The following is a 17158-nucleotide window of genomic DNA, read 5'->3' as shown; positions in this document are numbered from 1 at the left end:
TTCAAAATCCATAGGGACTTATGAGAATGTTCAAGCTAAAACCTTCCTTTCGATTCTCAATTGCCTTGCTGTTGGAAAAACAGTAGAATTACCTTTCCCACCCTGATAAAATGGCTTCTGGTAAGGATACAGCCCTATATTAAGTGCAATCTCCTATTCACAGTTTAATAGGTTATAAAAATAAAGTTTTCTGCCTTGCTTTACCCCATGGACCAAATTGACTTAAGCCAGAGCATATGCAAGAAGAACCTGAGTCCCTGACTCCAGAATCTTATATTACAATTTGTTCTGGAATCTGGACTCAACTCAACTTGGCTGCATTTCTTTAAGCTAATAATTATTCTGATGTTTATGTCTTCATGACTCAAAAAACTCTAACATTCCTTTGTGGCTTACTTGTAAAGCAGCATTCTAGTATTTTATCTCTACATCAAGCACATTTTACGTAATTCAAAATTTTACCAGTCAAACCTAAATCCAATATTAGGCAACAAACCATCTCCTACACATAATCTGAAACTAATTCTCATGCCATGACAATATACTGAATTCTGAGGCTCCAACATTAAGTAAGATTCTGAACTTAGGCTGCACTAATTCATCATTGCTATGTTCTCTTGTTTTTATGGCTTCAGAGGGGATGCTATAGCATCACCATCCGTGGTCATTTCCCTCTACTCATGTTACAAATTGCCAAAGCATTTAGATCCTGCCTTCTTCACATCTTGGCAGTTGGTTTCTTCTTTTTATTCTCTTTGCTCCCACTTGCATGAACCTCGTGTCTAGGCAATTTTTGTGCTTGGGCTCATGCTATTCCTTTAATAAAATGTCTTTTCTCACCATCTCTGCCCACTAACGTTTCAATTACACTACATTAATGGTTGATTTTCCCTGACCAAATCGGATCACTCATTTCATCATGAATAAAAATTACTGTCTTGTTTCGTAGGATTATTCATATTTTTGTTGTAAGATGCCCCCTCTTCCTATAGCAAGATAATTTTCCTCTAACTTAAGGTATGCCTTTAGCAAATCTGACACCGACGTTTAACTTTCTAAGGCAAGATCTGCGAAGGGCCCACTGTAATGCCTAATCCTTTCTGTTGATATAGCAGCTGTTGTACCAAATCCAGCAATAAGAGCCTCATGGGGAAGTAGAACCCACATTTCCACAATCATGTAGGAAGTGTAAAGGGAAAATTGTTAATAGCCTCCCTAGGGTTTTATCTCTTGCTATGATGTCTTCCATGATTTCATCTTGTCTTAAGTAGTGAAATATCTTAATTCAGGTTTCAAATCATAAAATAAAAATAAGCGTGCTTTAGTCATCTTTTCCAAAGCCTGGTTTTATTATTGAGGTCTACAAATCTCTTTCATATGTAACCTAATTACATGACAGTATCAAAATTCATTTGTAAGCCAGGTAGTATTACCATGCATCTTGTTATAATTTTTTTAAGCAAATTTTATTATGGTCACAGATTCTTTTATTTTTTTTTGGCCATACCACACAGCATATGGGATTTTAGTTCCCCGTCCAGTGATGATCCTGTGCTCCCTGCTGTGGAAGCACAGCGTCTTAACCACTGAACCACCAGGGAAGTCCTATTGTAATAATGTTTTTAAAACAACTCCTTGCACAGAAATATCAAATGTTATATATATTGTTTTACACCTTTTTGCTTCAGTGAAAGATTGGCCTCTTTCCTTTTTGAGCAACTCACTAACTTCTTTAGTAAAGATGTTGTCTTTTTTTTTCAGCCAAATTACTACATATATCTTTGAGATTCTGAAACCTTTATGTGTGCAAAGATGAGAGGAGAAAGAAATTCAGTCTTATAGTATTCTCAAAATAGATATATTCTAATTCGGGTAATTAAATACTAGATCTAGAGCAACAGTATCTGAACAAAAGTTGTGCATACATCTTTGGGCACATAATGGTCTGCTTCACTGATGCTTGCTTTTCTAGTTTTTAACTTTACAATAGTGACTGAAATCAAGTTTACAGAACAGATCCCATATGAATTAATTAGTTTTGTCCCATTCTACATTAGCTTCCATTTATTAAGTGCCTACTCTAGGCCAGTCATCATGACACTCTCGTTCCACACTCATCTCAAAAACTACTAAATCTGGTTCCCGATCTATACTTCTTCTTTCTGTGAAACAGAGACCACTCTCTGTCCCGTTGGCAAGCAAGATGCATAATTTTTGCTCCCTCTCTCACAACCCTTATTTCTGATTCACACCAAGTTCTATGAATTTTATTTTCTAAGTATATCTAGAGTCCCATGTCTCTTTTGCTTCACCGCCATCCCTCTATTTCAAACTGAAATTATCTCCAACCCAAACCACCGAAAGAAGGCTAACTAGTTTTCTTTTTATATATATATATATAGATTTATTTTATTTATTTATTTTTGGCTGCATTGGGTCTTCATTCCTGTGCGTGGGCTTTCTCTAGTTGAGGAGACCGGGGGCTACTTTTCGTTGTGGTGGGCGGGCTTCTCATTGTGGTGGCTCCTCTTGTTGCAGAGCACAGTCTCTAGGCACGTGGGCTTCAGTAGTTGTGGCTTGCAGGCTCTAGAGCGCAGGCTCAGTAGTTGTGGTGCACTGGCCTAGTTGCTCTGCGGAATGTGGGATCTTCCTGGACAAGGGCTTGAACCCGTGTCCCCTGCATTGGCAGGCGGATTCTTAACCACTGCACCACCAGGGAAGCCCCCTAACTAGTTTTCTTGCATTAACTCTGGGGGTCCCCTTTTCCACTATCTACCCTGGTGTCTGTCTAAATTTTGCCTATTTTTAAGCAGAGTACTTTGTCTTCTTATTTTTTCTTTTATTTTTTTTAACATCTTTATTGGAGTACAATTGCTTTACGTTGTTGTGTTAGTATCTGCTGTATAACAAAGTGAATCAGCTATGCATATACATATATCCCCATATCCCCTCCCTCTTGCGTCTTCCTCCCATGCTCTCTATCCCAGTCCTCTAGGTGGACACAAAGCACCAAGCTGATCTCCCTGTGCTCTGCGGCTCTTTCCCCCTAGCTGTCTACTTTACATTTGGCACTGTATATATGTCCATGCCACTCTCTCACTTCGTCCCAGCTTACCCTTCCCCCTCCCCGTGTCCTCAAGTCCATTCTCTATATCTGCATCTTTATTCTGCCCCTAGGTTCTTCAGAACCTTTTTTTTTTTTTTTTAGATTCTATATATATGTGCTGGCATATGGTATTTGTTTTTCTCTTTCTGACTTACTTCACTCTGTATGACAGACTCTAGGTCCATCCACCTCACTACAAAAAACTCAATTTCGTGTCTTTTTATGGCTGAGTAATATTCCACTGTATGTATGTGCCACATCTTCTTTATCCATTCATCTGTCGATGGACACTTAGGTTGCTTCCATGTCCTGGCTCTTGTAAATAGAGCTGAAATAAACATTGTGGTAGATGGCTCTTTTTAAATTATGGTTTTCTCAGGGTATATGCCCAGTAGTGGGATTGCTGGGTTGTATGGTAGCTCTATTTTTAGTTTTTTAAGGAGCCTCCATACTGTTCGTCATAGTGGCTGTATCAATTTACATTCCCACCAACAGTGCAAGAGGGTTCCCTTTTCTCTACACTCTCTCCAGCATTTATTGTTTCTAGATTTTTTGTAGATGGCCATTCTGACTGGTGTGAGGTGACACCTCATTGTAGTTTTGATTTGCATTTCTCTAATAATTACTGATGTTGAGCATTCTTTCATGTGTTTGTTGGCAATCTGTATATCTTCTTTGGAGAAATGTCTATTTAGATCTTCTGCCCATTTTTGGATTAGGTTGTTTGTTTTATTTATATTCAGCTGCATGAGCTGCTTGTATATTTTGGAGATTAATCCTTTGCCAGTTGCTTCATTTGCAAATATTTTCCCCCATTCTGAGGGCTGTCTTTTCATCTTGTTTATGGTTTCCTTTGCTGTGCAAAAGCTTTTAAGTTTCATTAGGTCCCATTTGTTTATTTTTATTTCCATTTCTCTAGGATGTGGGTCAAAACGTAACTTGCTGTGATTTATATCATAGAGTGTTCTGCCTATGTTTTCCTCTAAGAGTTTGATAGTGTCTGGTCTTACATTTAGGGCTTTAGTCCATTTTGAATTTATTTTTGTGTATGGTGGTAGGGAATGCTCTAATTTCATTCTTTTACATGTACGTGTCCAGTTTTCCCATCACTACTTATTGAAGAGGCTGTCTTTTCTCCATTGTATATTCTTGCCCCCTTTATCAAAGATAAGATGACCATATGTACATGGTTTTATCTCTGGGCTTTCTATCCTGTTCCATTCATCTATATTTCTGTTTTTGTGCCAGTACCATACTGTCTTGATTACTGTAGCTTTGTAGTATAGTCTGAAGTCAGAGAGCCTGATTCCTCCAGCTCCGTTATTCTTTCTAAAGATTACTTTGGTTGTTCGGGATCTTTTTTATTTCCATACAAAGTGTGAAATTTTTTGTTCTAGTTCTGTGAAAAATGCCATTAGAAGTTTGATAAGGATTGCATTTAATCTGTAGACTGTTTTGGGTAGTATAGTCATTTTCACAATGTTGATTCTTCCAATCCAAGAACACGGTATATCTCTCCATCTGTCTGTATCATCTTTAATTTGTTTCATCAGTGTCTTATAGTTTTCTGCATGCAGGTCTTTTGTCTCCTTAGGTAGGTTTATTCCTAGGTATTTTATTCTTTTTGTTGCAATGGTAAATGGGAGTGTTTCCTTAATTTCTCTTTCAGATTTTTCATTTTTAGTGTATAGGAATGGAAGAGATTTCTGTGCATTATTTTGTACCCTGCTACTTTACCAAATTCATTGATTAGCTCTAGTAGTTTTCTGGTATCATCTTTAGGGTTCTCTATATATAGAGTCATGTCATCTGCAAACAGCTTTACTTCTTTCCCGATTTGGATTTCTTTTATTTCTTTTTCTTCTCTGATTGCTGTGGCTAAAACTTTCAAAACTATGTTGAGTTATAGTGGTGAGAGTGGGCAACCTTGTCTTGTTCCTGATCTTAGTGGAAATGGTTTCAGTTTTTCACCACTGAGAATGATGTTGGCTGTCCGTTTGTCAAATATGACCTTTATTGTGTTGAGTATGTTCCCTCTATGCCTACTTTCTGGAGAGTTTTTAACATAAATGGGTGTTGAATTATGTTAAAAAGTATTTTCTGCATCTATTGAGATGATCATATGGTTTTTCATCTTCAATTTGTTAATATGGTGTATCACATTGATTGATTTGCGTATACTGAAGAATCCTTGCATTCCTGGGATAAATCCCACTTGATCATGGTGTATGATCTTTTAAGGTGCTGTTAGATTCTGTTTGCTAGTATTTTGTTGAGGATTTTTGCATCCATGTTCATCAGTGATATTGGCCTGTAGTTTTCTTTCTTTGTGACATCTTTGTCTGGTTTTGGTATCAGGGTGATGGTGGCCTCGTAGAATGAGTTTGGGAGTGTTCCTCCCTCTGGTATATTTTGGAATGGTTTGAGAAGGATAAGTGTTAGCTCTTCTCTAAATGTTTGATAGAATTAGCCTGTGAAGCCACCTGGTCCTGGGCTTTTTTTATTAGAAGGTTTTTAATCACAGTTTCAACGTCAGTGCTTGTGATTGGTCTGTTTATATTTTCTATTTCTTCCTGGTTCAGTCTGGGAAGGTTGTGGTTTTCTAAAACTTTGTCCATTTATTCCAGGTTGTCCATTTTATTGGCATATAGTTGCTTTTAGCAATCTCTCATGATCCTTTGTATTTCTGCAGTGTCAGTTGTTACTTCTTTTTCATTTCTAATTCTGTTGATTTGAGTCTTTTCCCTTTTTTTCTTGATGAGTCTGGCTAATGATTTATCACTTTTGTTCATCTTCTCAAAGAACCAGCTTTTAGTTTTATTGATGTTTGCTATTGTATTCTTCATTTCTTTTTCATTTATTTCTGATTTGATCTTTATGATTTCTTTCCTTCTGCTGACTGGGGTTTTTTTGTTGTTCTTCTTCTTTCTCTAATTGCTTTAGGTGTAAGGTCAGGTTGTTTATCTGAGATATTTTTGTTTCTTGAGGTAGGATTGTATTGCTATAAACTTCCCCCTTACAACAGTTTTTGCTACATCCCTTATGTTTTGGGTCATCTTGTTTTCATTGTCATTTGTTTCTAGGTATTTTTTCGATTTACTCTTTGATTTCTTCAGGGATCTCTTGGTTATTTAGTAGTTTAGCCTCCATTTGTTTGTATTTTTTACAATTTTTTTTTCCTGTAATTGTTATCTAGTCTCACAGTGTGGTGGCCAGAAAAGATACTTGATATGATCTCAATTTTCTTAATTTACCAAGGCTTGATTTGTGACCTTAGATATGATCTATCCTGGAGAATGTTCCATGTGCACTGGAGAAAAAAGTGTATTCTGGTTTTTTTTGGATGGAAGAATGTCCTATAAGTATCAATTAGGTCCATCTTGCTTAATGTGTCATTTAAAGCTTGTGTGTCCTTATTTATTTTCATTTCGGTTGATCTGTCCATTGGTGAAAGTGGGGTGTTAAAGTCCCCTACTATTATTGTATTAATGTTGATTTCCCCTTTTATAGCTGTTAGCTTTTGCCTTATGTATTGAGGTGCTCCTATGTTGTGTGCATAAATATTTACAATTGTTATATCTTTTTCTTGGATTGATCCCTTGATCATTAGGTGGTGTCCTTCTTTGTCTCTTGTAATAGTCTTTATTTTAAAGTCTATTTTGTCTGATATGAGTATTGCTACTCCAGCTTTCTTTTGATTTCCATTTGCATGGAATATCTTTTTTCATCCCCTCTCTTTCAGTCTGTATGTGTCCTTAGGTCTGAAGTGGGTCTCTTGTAGACAGCATAGGTACAGGTTTTGTTTTTGCATCCATTCAGCCAGTCTATGTCTTTTGGTTGGAGCATTTAATCCATTTACATTTAAGGTAATTATAGATATGTAGGTTCTTATTATCATTTTCTTAATTGTTTTGGGTTTGTTTTTGTAGGTCTTTTCCTTCTCTTGTGTTTCCTGCCTAGAGAAGTTCCCTTAGCATTTGTTGTAGAGCTGCTTTTGTGGTGCTGAATTCTCTTAGCTTTTGCTTGTCTGTAAAGGTTTTAATTTCTCCATCAAATCTGAATGAGATCCTTGCTGGGTAGAGTAATCTTGGTGTCAGATTTTCCCTTTCATCACTTTAAATATGTCCTGCCACTCCCTTCTGGCTTGCAGAGTTTCTGCTGAAAGATAGCTGTTAACCTTATGAGGATTCCCTTGTATGTTATTTGTTGCTTTTCCCTTGCTGCTTTCAATATTTTTTCTTTCTATTTAATTTTTGATAGCTTGATTAATATGTGTCTTGGATGTTTCTCCTTGGATTTATCCTGTATGGGACTCTCTGTGCTTCCTGGACTTGATTAACTATTTCCTTTCCATATTTGGGAAGTTTTCAACTATAATCTCTTCAAATATATTCTCAGTCCCTTTCTTTTTCTCTTCTTCTTCTGGCACCCCTATAATTTGAATGTTGGGGCATTTAATGTTGTCCCAGAGGTCTCTGAGACTGTCCTCAATTCTTTTCATTCTTTTTTCTTTATTCTGCTCTGCGGTAGTTATTTCCACTATTTTATCTTCCAGGTCACTTATCCGTTCTTCTGTCTCAGTTATTCTGTTATTGATTCCTTCTAGAGAATTTTAAATTTCATATATTGTTTTGTTCATCATTGTTTGTTTGCTCTTTAGTTCCTCTAGGTCCTTGTTAAACATTTCTTGTATTTTCTCCATTCTATTTCCAAGATTTTGGATCTTTATTATCATTACTCTGAATTCTTTTTCAGATAGGCTGCCTATTTCCTCTTCATTTGTTTGGTCTGGTGGGTTTTTGCCTTGCTCCTTCATTGCTGTGTATTTCTTTGCCTTATCATTTTGCTTAACTTACTGTGTTTGGGGTCTCCTTTTTGCAGCCTGCAGGTTTGCAGTTCCCGTTGTTTTTGGTGTCTGCCCCCAGTGTATAAGGTTGATTCAGTGAGTTGTGTAGGCTTCCTGGTGGAGGGGACTGGTGCCTGTGTTCTGGTGGATGAGGCTGGATCTTGTCTTTTTGTTGGGCAGAACCGCATCTGGTGGTACGTTTTGGGATGTCTGTGAACTTATTATGATTTTAGGCAGCCTCTCTGCTAATCGGTGGGGTTGTGTTCCTGTCTTGCTAATCATTTGGCATGGGGTGTCCAGCACTGAGCTTGCTGGTCATTGAGTGGAGCTGGGTCTTAATGTTGAGATGGTGATCTCTGGGAGAGCTCTCACTGATTGATAATATGTGGTGCCGGGATGTCTCTGGTGATCCAATGTCCTGAACTCAGCTCTCCCACCTCAGAGTCTCAGGCCTGACACCCGGCCAGAACACCAAGACCCTGTCAGCCACATGGCCAGGTACGTGGGGAATTTCTTTCTTTTTTTTTTTCTGTGGTATGCGGGCCTCTCACTGTTGTGGCCCCTACCGTTGCAGAGCACAGGCTCCAGACATGCAGGCTCAGCGGCCATGGCTCATGGGCCCAGCCGCTCCACAGCATGTGGAATCTTCCCGAACCGGGGCACGAACCCATGTCCCCTTCATTGGTAGGCGGACTCTCAACCACTGCGCCACCAGGGAAGCCCAGGTGACCTGACTTTTAAATAAGCAGAGAATTTAATAAAGCATACTGTCTTCTATGTAAATTGATGACAAACATGTTTCATTGGAACAATTACAAAAATGATTGATTGATATTAGATCAGCAATGGTGGCTATTATTTTAGAATTAACCTGCAAAGTTTCTTTCATTGGATTGGAACCTGTACATAAATATGCCTCTATTCTAGACCTTTTTGATACTGTTTCTTTTTATATGTTAAATTTTAAACACACAAAACTTAGAAAGAGAATGCTTTAGTGAAGAATAGAGAAGCCAAGGACAAGTTGTAGATTTACAATGAAATGCAGCTTTCCCATTACAAGGCAAATATTTCATTTCCAAAGGTTAAATTGGTTAATACTTAAAAGAAAAAATTTCACTGGAAGAAAAATAATCTAATCCAAAATGTTCTCTGGCACTGTGTCTATTGTGCTTTCATTTGATTATCTGTGGATACATTTTCATGCACTTTAACTCTTCACCACCCTGTATTGTATAATTCTCCTAAAACAAATTTTTACACATCTAAAAACTCCACTAGCTCAATGATTCTGCCTTTCACAGTATCTCTTTTACTAACACTTATTCTTATCTTAAAATAGATTAATGTTTGTAGATATGTCTTTATTGAATGATTATGCTACTAGGATTTATTGGGGGCTTGGTCATTTATGATCCTGGTCTTATTCCACTTTTTCTTATACAGTATCTATTATCTCTTAAACTAATGGCTGGGCAGAAAATGCTATAAAGGATCAGTGTTTCTCTTGTCTTCACTATTCTTTTGGTATTTCTTCAAGTCTTTTGGTACTAACATGGATATGAGTTCCTACTTCCCACCAAGATTGTTCCAGGCTCATCTTAATTTTTTTTGAGGCATACAAATAATCACGCAATTTGGGGGAAAAGACTAAAAGCTGTTAAGTTTTTTAGGTAACATAGGTAGGTAGTATTCAAGAAATTATCAATTGTCATTTCTAAGAGTTTCCTAAGGAAAAAAGACCACAAATGCCTTGAGTCTTGAAGGAACTATAGAATCTGGGCTGCTAGAGAGTTGAATATTTCCCAAGAGAAGAAAATTATATTGTATAAGTTCACTCAATAAATAAAAACTTGAATCCTTGGGTGTCAAGATCTGGTCTAAGACCTGGGGAACTAGATTGTACCTTGAAAAATATGCCCAGTCAAAGGAACATGAGTGCATACCTTTTCTAATTCTTACTAAGACTTCTTGGTGCTAAAAGAGGGTTTGATTAAAGCTGACATGGCCCTGCCCTCAAGGAGCTTGGAGTAGAGGAGCCAGACATTTAACAAATAAGTTAGTAAAACAATGTAAAGGTATAAACTGCGGAAACTGCTATGCAGGAAATAAGCAGGGTGCTAAGAAAGAATGACAAAAACAAATGAAGGTTTTTTTAATCAAGATTCCTGGTCACCTCTCTGATACAGTGATATTGAAGCTGAGACCTGATGGATGAAATGGGTGTGACAATATGGAAACAGGGGCATGGGGTGGGCAGTTCAGGCAGAGGAAACAGCCTGCACAAAGGTCCTCAAGCTGCAAAAACCTCAAAAAAAAAAATCCTGAAAGAAGAGCAGAATGACTTCAGTTTCTATTGAGTTAGTCCAAAAGTAGCACTAAAAATGTGTTTTTGGCTGAGCCGTAATGTAAAGTATTTACGCTCTTCCATTTTAACGCCAACTCTTCCAACTTCTTTCTGTTAATTCCTTGATTACAGGTTGCTCCTAACTTGGAAGCAGTTGCAAGCAAGGTGTTTTGTGAGTCAGGGCATAGGTCCACTAATTCTGTCTTGGCCCAGAATGCAAAGCCTACCACTCTCTCCTGGAACAAGGCAAACTCAAGCATAGCAAGGCAAGGACCCTGGTTTGACAGCCTAACCTTGAATATCCTGCAGGCCCACAAAGTCTGGGCTGACCTGTAGTTCCAACATTAGGGGTCTAATTTGCATGAGAGACTCAGGCCCTTGAGAATGACCTTCCCTGCTCATGGTAGAGAGGGTTGAGGAGTTCGGCCCATAGATGTCAGAAGGGAAGGGCAATTCAAAGTATAGCAAAGCAGGTGATACTAACATTGTCCTCCAATTGGTTTCCATTGGAGACTATGCCTGGGGAGAGGCCTGGGAGGGGAGATGGTTAAAATAAAAGGCCTGGAGCACAAATTCAATTTAAGATATGAATAAGAATCACAGGAAAGGTAAAGGCCCCCATCCTTCTTTGCCATTTAAGGTCATTGGAGCACAAAACAGAGGGTGGTATATCATCATAGCCATTCAGATTAGAGGCAACTACAAGTGAATGACAACGACAGGAGATTGATAAGCACCCATAACGTGTGAGGCACTGTTTCAGGCTCTGGGTGCAAAACACACACAGCCTCTGCCCTCACAAAGCAGATAAGAGTCATTGATCAATAATTTTGCCAATCCATAGATATAAACTGTGATACGGGCTATAAAAGAACTATATAAGATGTCAGACAGTCCTATTAGTTGTGGCCTTGGGCATGTATTTCTATGAACCACAATTTCTTTATTCATTTTGTTGTTCTCTTGTAGTGATTGAATAAGTTAATGTATGTAAACCACCTGACATGTACTTTGTCCGTAATAGGCCAAATCAATGGAACCTATTAATACTATTTGGGAAAAATGTAAGTCTGCAATTATTCAGGTTGTGGCTGATCTAGAGAAATGCTCTTTCGTTCCCTGTTACTTTGGTCCTATTTTGACTCCTAGTCATTTTTCCAGGCAGGAAATATAGACTGCATAGGTATTAAGGGATTCAGTGATTATCTCAAATTTCTCTTTACATACCTCCACAGTTCCCCTACCACTGAGAACTGGGAAATGGGTGCACATCCGGATCTGCAGACAACTCAAGGTATTTCATAGTTTCTCAAGGTAACAAATTAAAATTTGATAATAGTTGTGTCTCCAACAAATGGCCCCTTAGCGAATCACAGACACACTTCCTGAAAGTATTTGCAGTTACAAAACTAAGCTTACTGGAATAAGGCATTAAAAAAATATTTAAACTGAATACTGAAGAGCTTTTAAGCAGATATAATATGAGGTTTTACCACATATATTATGGGAAATTGTTGACACTTTTTTGTCTGTCTTATGGGAACTCCTCTGACATCCTATCATGCCTGTCTCTTTTCATTAAACAAATGAAATAAACTCTATACCTGAATAAATGTGCATCATACTTTAAACAGATATAGTTGCACTGACCTAGCTGTAAAGTTCTCTTCAAAGTATAAATCACAAAAAGTAGAATGTGAGTATAATGTATTAATCACAACACATTGGATGTGAGAATACCTCCAGTTTCTAGAAACCAAATCAAAGACTGAAGGCACATTGTCACAGAACAGTTTTATGTGAGAATCAAGCCAGCTAACTAGCTAGTTTAGAAGAAGAGCATGGCCGTAGGCATAAATACTACCAGTACAGTTCCTGGCATGCAGTAGGTAATCTTTTCATGGCACTCCATTATTTCTGCTACTCTGATCACGGATCCAAATGTCTACACTGATTTTACATATGTAGATAGCTTTGTTGAAGTATCCGTCCTTATATCCCTGGATTTTCCAGATAAATAAAACATTCTCTTTGAAATGGATTTTTTTTTGAAGGAAGGAGTTTTTAAATGTAGAAGCATATCCTATTTTTCCTTAAATATAGTAGCTTGAACATTATTTGAAACTTTCTTCATGAATCAAGGCCATTTTTATGAACATCATGCCCTGAACTGCACAACACTTCTTGGAGACCATTGATTTTTCTCATCTGTACTCTACCCCAAAACTCTGGAAATCTCCTTTTAATGCAAAATGTTTATTTCTTAATCAACCAGTATATTTTTTTAATTTTTTTTTTTTTTTTTTTTTTGCGATACGCGGGCCTCTCACTGCTGTGGCCTCTCCCGCCGCGGAGCATAGGCTCCGGATGCGCAGGCCCAGAAGCCATGGCTCACGGGCCCAGCCGCTCCGCGGCACGCGGGATCCTCCCGGACCAGGGCACGAACCCGCGTCCCGCGCACCGGCAGGCGGACTCCCAACCACTGCACCACCAGGGAAGCCCCAACCAGTATATTTTTATATGTAAACATGCCAGTTTGGTTTTCATATTTTTTACTCAGAAGACTATATTTATGCCTATTCATATACAAAATGTGGCTAGAAGGAAAAAAATTGAGTTGATAATGAAGCATTGGCTAAGATGAGATATCACATCACCAAATACTGTCTACAACATTAGAGGAGAAAAATGCCTGTCTTATTATTGAGTATATACCCAAGGAACAATATCTTTCCTCTACCCACTTCTATTTGGTTATTAATAATCTCATTCATTTACTAATTTCCAGTGTTTGACCATTTAGGAATGTTCATTAGAAAGAAAATTTATCCAGTTCATAGGAAGTCCTTGAAGGCCTGGCGCCATATTTGAGCCAATAAATAAACAAACCAGTGTAGCCAGCAAACACCAAATTTTATCAACCTACAGATTTTTTTTTTACCAACTCCCCAGCCCCTCAAGCGACACAGGCAATTCTTTTCTAGTGACATGAAAGAGGAAAGACAGAAAAAGACAGAAAACAACAAACAACATAACAAATTAAAAACTCTGCTCTACAGCAAATTGGCCTCAAGCACACAAGTGAATCGTTCACAGAACTACCCCTGGTTTTGTTTTTCTTTTGGTTTCATTTTGTATTTATATCTTTAATAAATATCCCTGCAAAAATTGTGCGGGCTTTTCTCTACTTCAGAAGTCTTTGGTTACCCAGGGCATCGGCACAAAATACGAGTATTTCGTTTTCACTCATGTTGAGTGGTAGCCGAACTTTCCGTAAAAGCTACACTCTGCAGAACGATTGCAGAAAATAATTACCAGGTCAATCGGACACTTTATCCTCAGTAGCCATCTAGCCAAAGTCCCACTGAAAGATCTACAAATCTTTAACCTTTCTTCTAAAAAGTCCCGTTTGGATGCAAACCTCCTTAAAGCTCACTATGAAGGGCCAATTCTAAAAGGCCTTCCAGTTACGAAGTGAATGAGGCAAATTATGACCCTGAAGTTTATATTTCTCTGTTAGATATTATCTCATAACCTTACATAAAGTCTGATTTATACAAATTGGCTCACTTTCTGAGCATTTGCTTTTATTTTAAATACAGTTTTTCAGTCAAACTTCACTTTCGGTGGAAACATATTTTTGATAGCCGGGGTTGAAAATAAAATTCCATTATTTAAGTGGCAGAGTTGGTAAGTTGAGTCCACGAGGCCTGTGGCAGTAACTTACTCTGTTTGTGGTTTCGACTTTGTTAGACTCTGTGGAGCCATGAATCTATCTTGTCCTTAAAAAACTGAAAGAGTGGGCTTTTAAAATGAATGTAATGCTGAATTTATGTGCCCCAGGAGCAGCATATCAAGGCCTCTGGACTGATTAAACCCAGATGTTGGTAACAATGTTAGTGTTATGGACCAACTGCAGGTGTGGGAATAGATCCCCTTCCCTGGGACCCTCAGCAATCAGACCATTGGTTTCTCCTGGCTCTCAGTTTGGAGTTTTCAATTAACACTACAATGGTATTGTTGTTCTCCAGCATTAGATCATATGTCATGTAAATGAAGTTGAATATACAGTTCAACTTGACAAGGTGATTTAGGCCAAGGATACATGTGTTCAGTATTATAACTTGATTGAGGTTAAATAATAATAATAAAAAAGGCCTGACATGCTATAAAGTTTTTATTATTTGGCTTATCAGTAGATTTTCACATTATGCTTTCATAAAACAGAATGTCATTTATAGTAGGGCAAGATGCTTATGAAAAGAGAGATACAAACCTACTTATAAATGACTGAAATGATTAATTCCAGATTGGATGCTTTCCTATAGTTAGTATGGCAACTGGAAGTTCTCTCTATGCTTTTTTATTTGCTTGCTTCCATTTTCCAAAATTCTGTCTTAGTTCTTTATCTTCTCCTTTAACGTGAGTGATCAGAGCCTACATAATCACCCCCACTGGTAAGAGCAGCCGTAGTGTTTGAGCTGAGATCGTTCTGAAATATTCTTGACTTAAAGTAATGACCAGGACCATATTCCACTCTCCTATGGGTGTCATGATGCTTAGGAGAGAAGCCTGACTCACTAAAACATACCACGACAGCTGTCATCTCTTTGAGTTAGACTGTAAGCTTCTCAGGGCAGGAACCTTACCTGTTATGTGTTTACAGGTGCCACAGACACTGATCAGCCATGAATAAATACCAATAAAAACAACTTCGCTCGTCCATTTTGTACTTCATAGTCGCAGAGCATTTACAACTCTCATTAATGTTGATGGACCATGCACAGTACAGAACTCTTCCGTTCTACTTATGCCTTCATTTGCTGCAGTAATCTCTAAGAGACCAGACCATGTCATAAGTCAAAGTCAGCTCAATAAAATGTGCTTTGGCGGGCTGGCACCTAGGAAAATCTTTATGCCCTATGAATGTGTGCATCACAAATGTAAAGAGAGAGAAAGCTTATTTTTTCACAGAGAATTAATAAGCTCATGGATTAAATTTTTCACAACCCAACACTATCATAACTCAGAAGTAACTTCTTTCAATGAATGATAAATAACTGGGAAAATGAAGTTCGTCCTGAGAGTGACACAACCTCTCCGTTAAGAGCAGAAAGAAATGATGGCATTCCACTCTCTTTTTGTTACTACCCATATATGTGTGTGTGTAGTATTTCCTCTTTAAATGTACAAGTCGTTCATTATAGCTAGAAACATTGATTCCTGGCATAATTATGAATACTTTGGCAAGTTACTAGTGAGTCTCAATTTACCTATCTGCAATAGAAACATAATGTGAGATGGAAGGAGTGAGAACAAACTCAAGTATTCGTGGATGAATTGTTTCCAGACACTACACTGTATACCAATAATTTGGTACACTGGTTCATTCAGGCATTTATTCAGCAAACATGGAACATCTATAATGAGCAAGGCATGGTATGGGGGACTTAGATACAAAGATGAATAATACACAGTCCTTTCCTCAAGAGAAGACAGGTATATAACCTAAGTGCCATAAAGCAATTCCATAAGAGCAATGATGGAGATACATAGAAAAACAAATCAACAGCAAAATTAAGAAACGAAATTAAACACCTATGAGTGTATAATTTTTAAGGTTGCCCTGTTTGTTCTTAATACAAAGGAAACTGTAAACAATAGCATTTACAATGTGGAAAAGTGTGATTTGAGTAATGCTGTCAGAGCCACTGTCAGCACTGAGTAAAACGAGTGCAAATATGTGACAGAAAATTGACGATGTTAGGCCACTGACATAAAATAAATTCTAATTCCTTATTCTTCCAGGATATCCTAGTTATATTTATCATTAATTTTCTAATTTAATTTTTAATCTAGATTTTCCTCTTTATCTAGCTTTTCCTAGGGCCCTATCAAATGTTTATAATCTATGGAACACTACATAACTGTCCCCATGTGCAATGATAAAATGCAGTGCATTGATTTTTCTGCCAAGTAGGTGGAAGAGTTATTAATATGGTTCTTCTATATTGTATGAGCCCCACATTACAGTAATGTACTATTCCCCCCCTTCTGATGGCGTCCAAAAGCATGAAGTAAATGAAAAGTAATGATGCTAGTGACTGAAATTACCATAAGAAAAATAATTCATTGTGTCACTTAAATTTCCAGGACTGTTTCTGGAAGGTAACACACTTACTGTAGTGGAAAGTGGAAGCATAGCAAGTAAACATTTCTGTTATGAAGAAATCAAAGGGAAAATTGCTTTAGGATAGTCACTATTATTTTCAAATCACTTTCAAAACTAACAGTAGGCAATCATTTTTTCTCTGAAAAACACCAAAATGAAACTAAGAATTACTTGTTGCCTGGGTTTAGCAACATTTCACACAAATTATTCCAATATCAGTCATGGCTATTATACTACATCAATCATGTAAAAGGAGGTATTATTCATCCTATATCACAGATGAGAAAACTGAGGTCAAAATAGCCATGCAACTCATCTGTCGTCATATGGATCTTAAATTGACTAAGAAAGCAATCATAATGCCTAACTGAACTTTTAATTCCCTGTTGCAAACACCTAGTGAGCCCTCTTAGCGTAAGCCTTTATGTTAGGTATAGAGTCAGACACAAAGGTGAATAAATTGTCTATTTTAAGAAGCTCACAAATAAATTACTCTGGACGTCTGCATGTTAGGAAGATTGGGAGACTCTAATAAGATGTGCAACAAGGAAGCATTTTTTCCTTAGGCTTTCTGTTCTGTGCTTTCTACCAAACGCTATACCTAAGGATTACCCAAGTGTTACCTATACTGCCTCAAGCACTTTTCCTGAACGTAAGAATCTTCGGTCCAGATGTGAATGGTTCTAA

This window comes from Delphinapterus leucas, chromosome 11, assembly GCF_059928025.1.
Source record: "Delphinapterus leucas isolate spDelLeu-1000000601 "Yukka" chromosome 11, BTC_Dleu_Yukka2, whole genome shotgun sequence".
Lineage (NCBI taxonomy): Eukaryota > Metazoa > Chordata > Mammalia > Artiodactyla > Monodontidae > Delphinapterus > Delphinapterus leucas.
Note: the sequence above shows the minus strand (reverse complement) of the source record.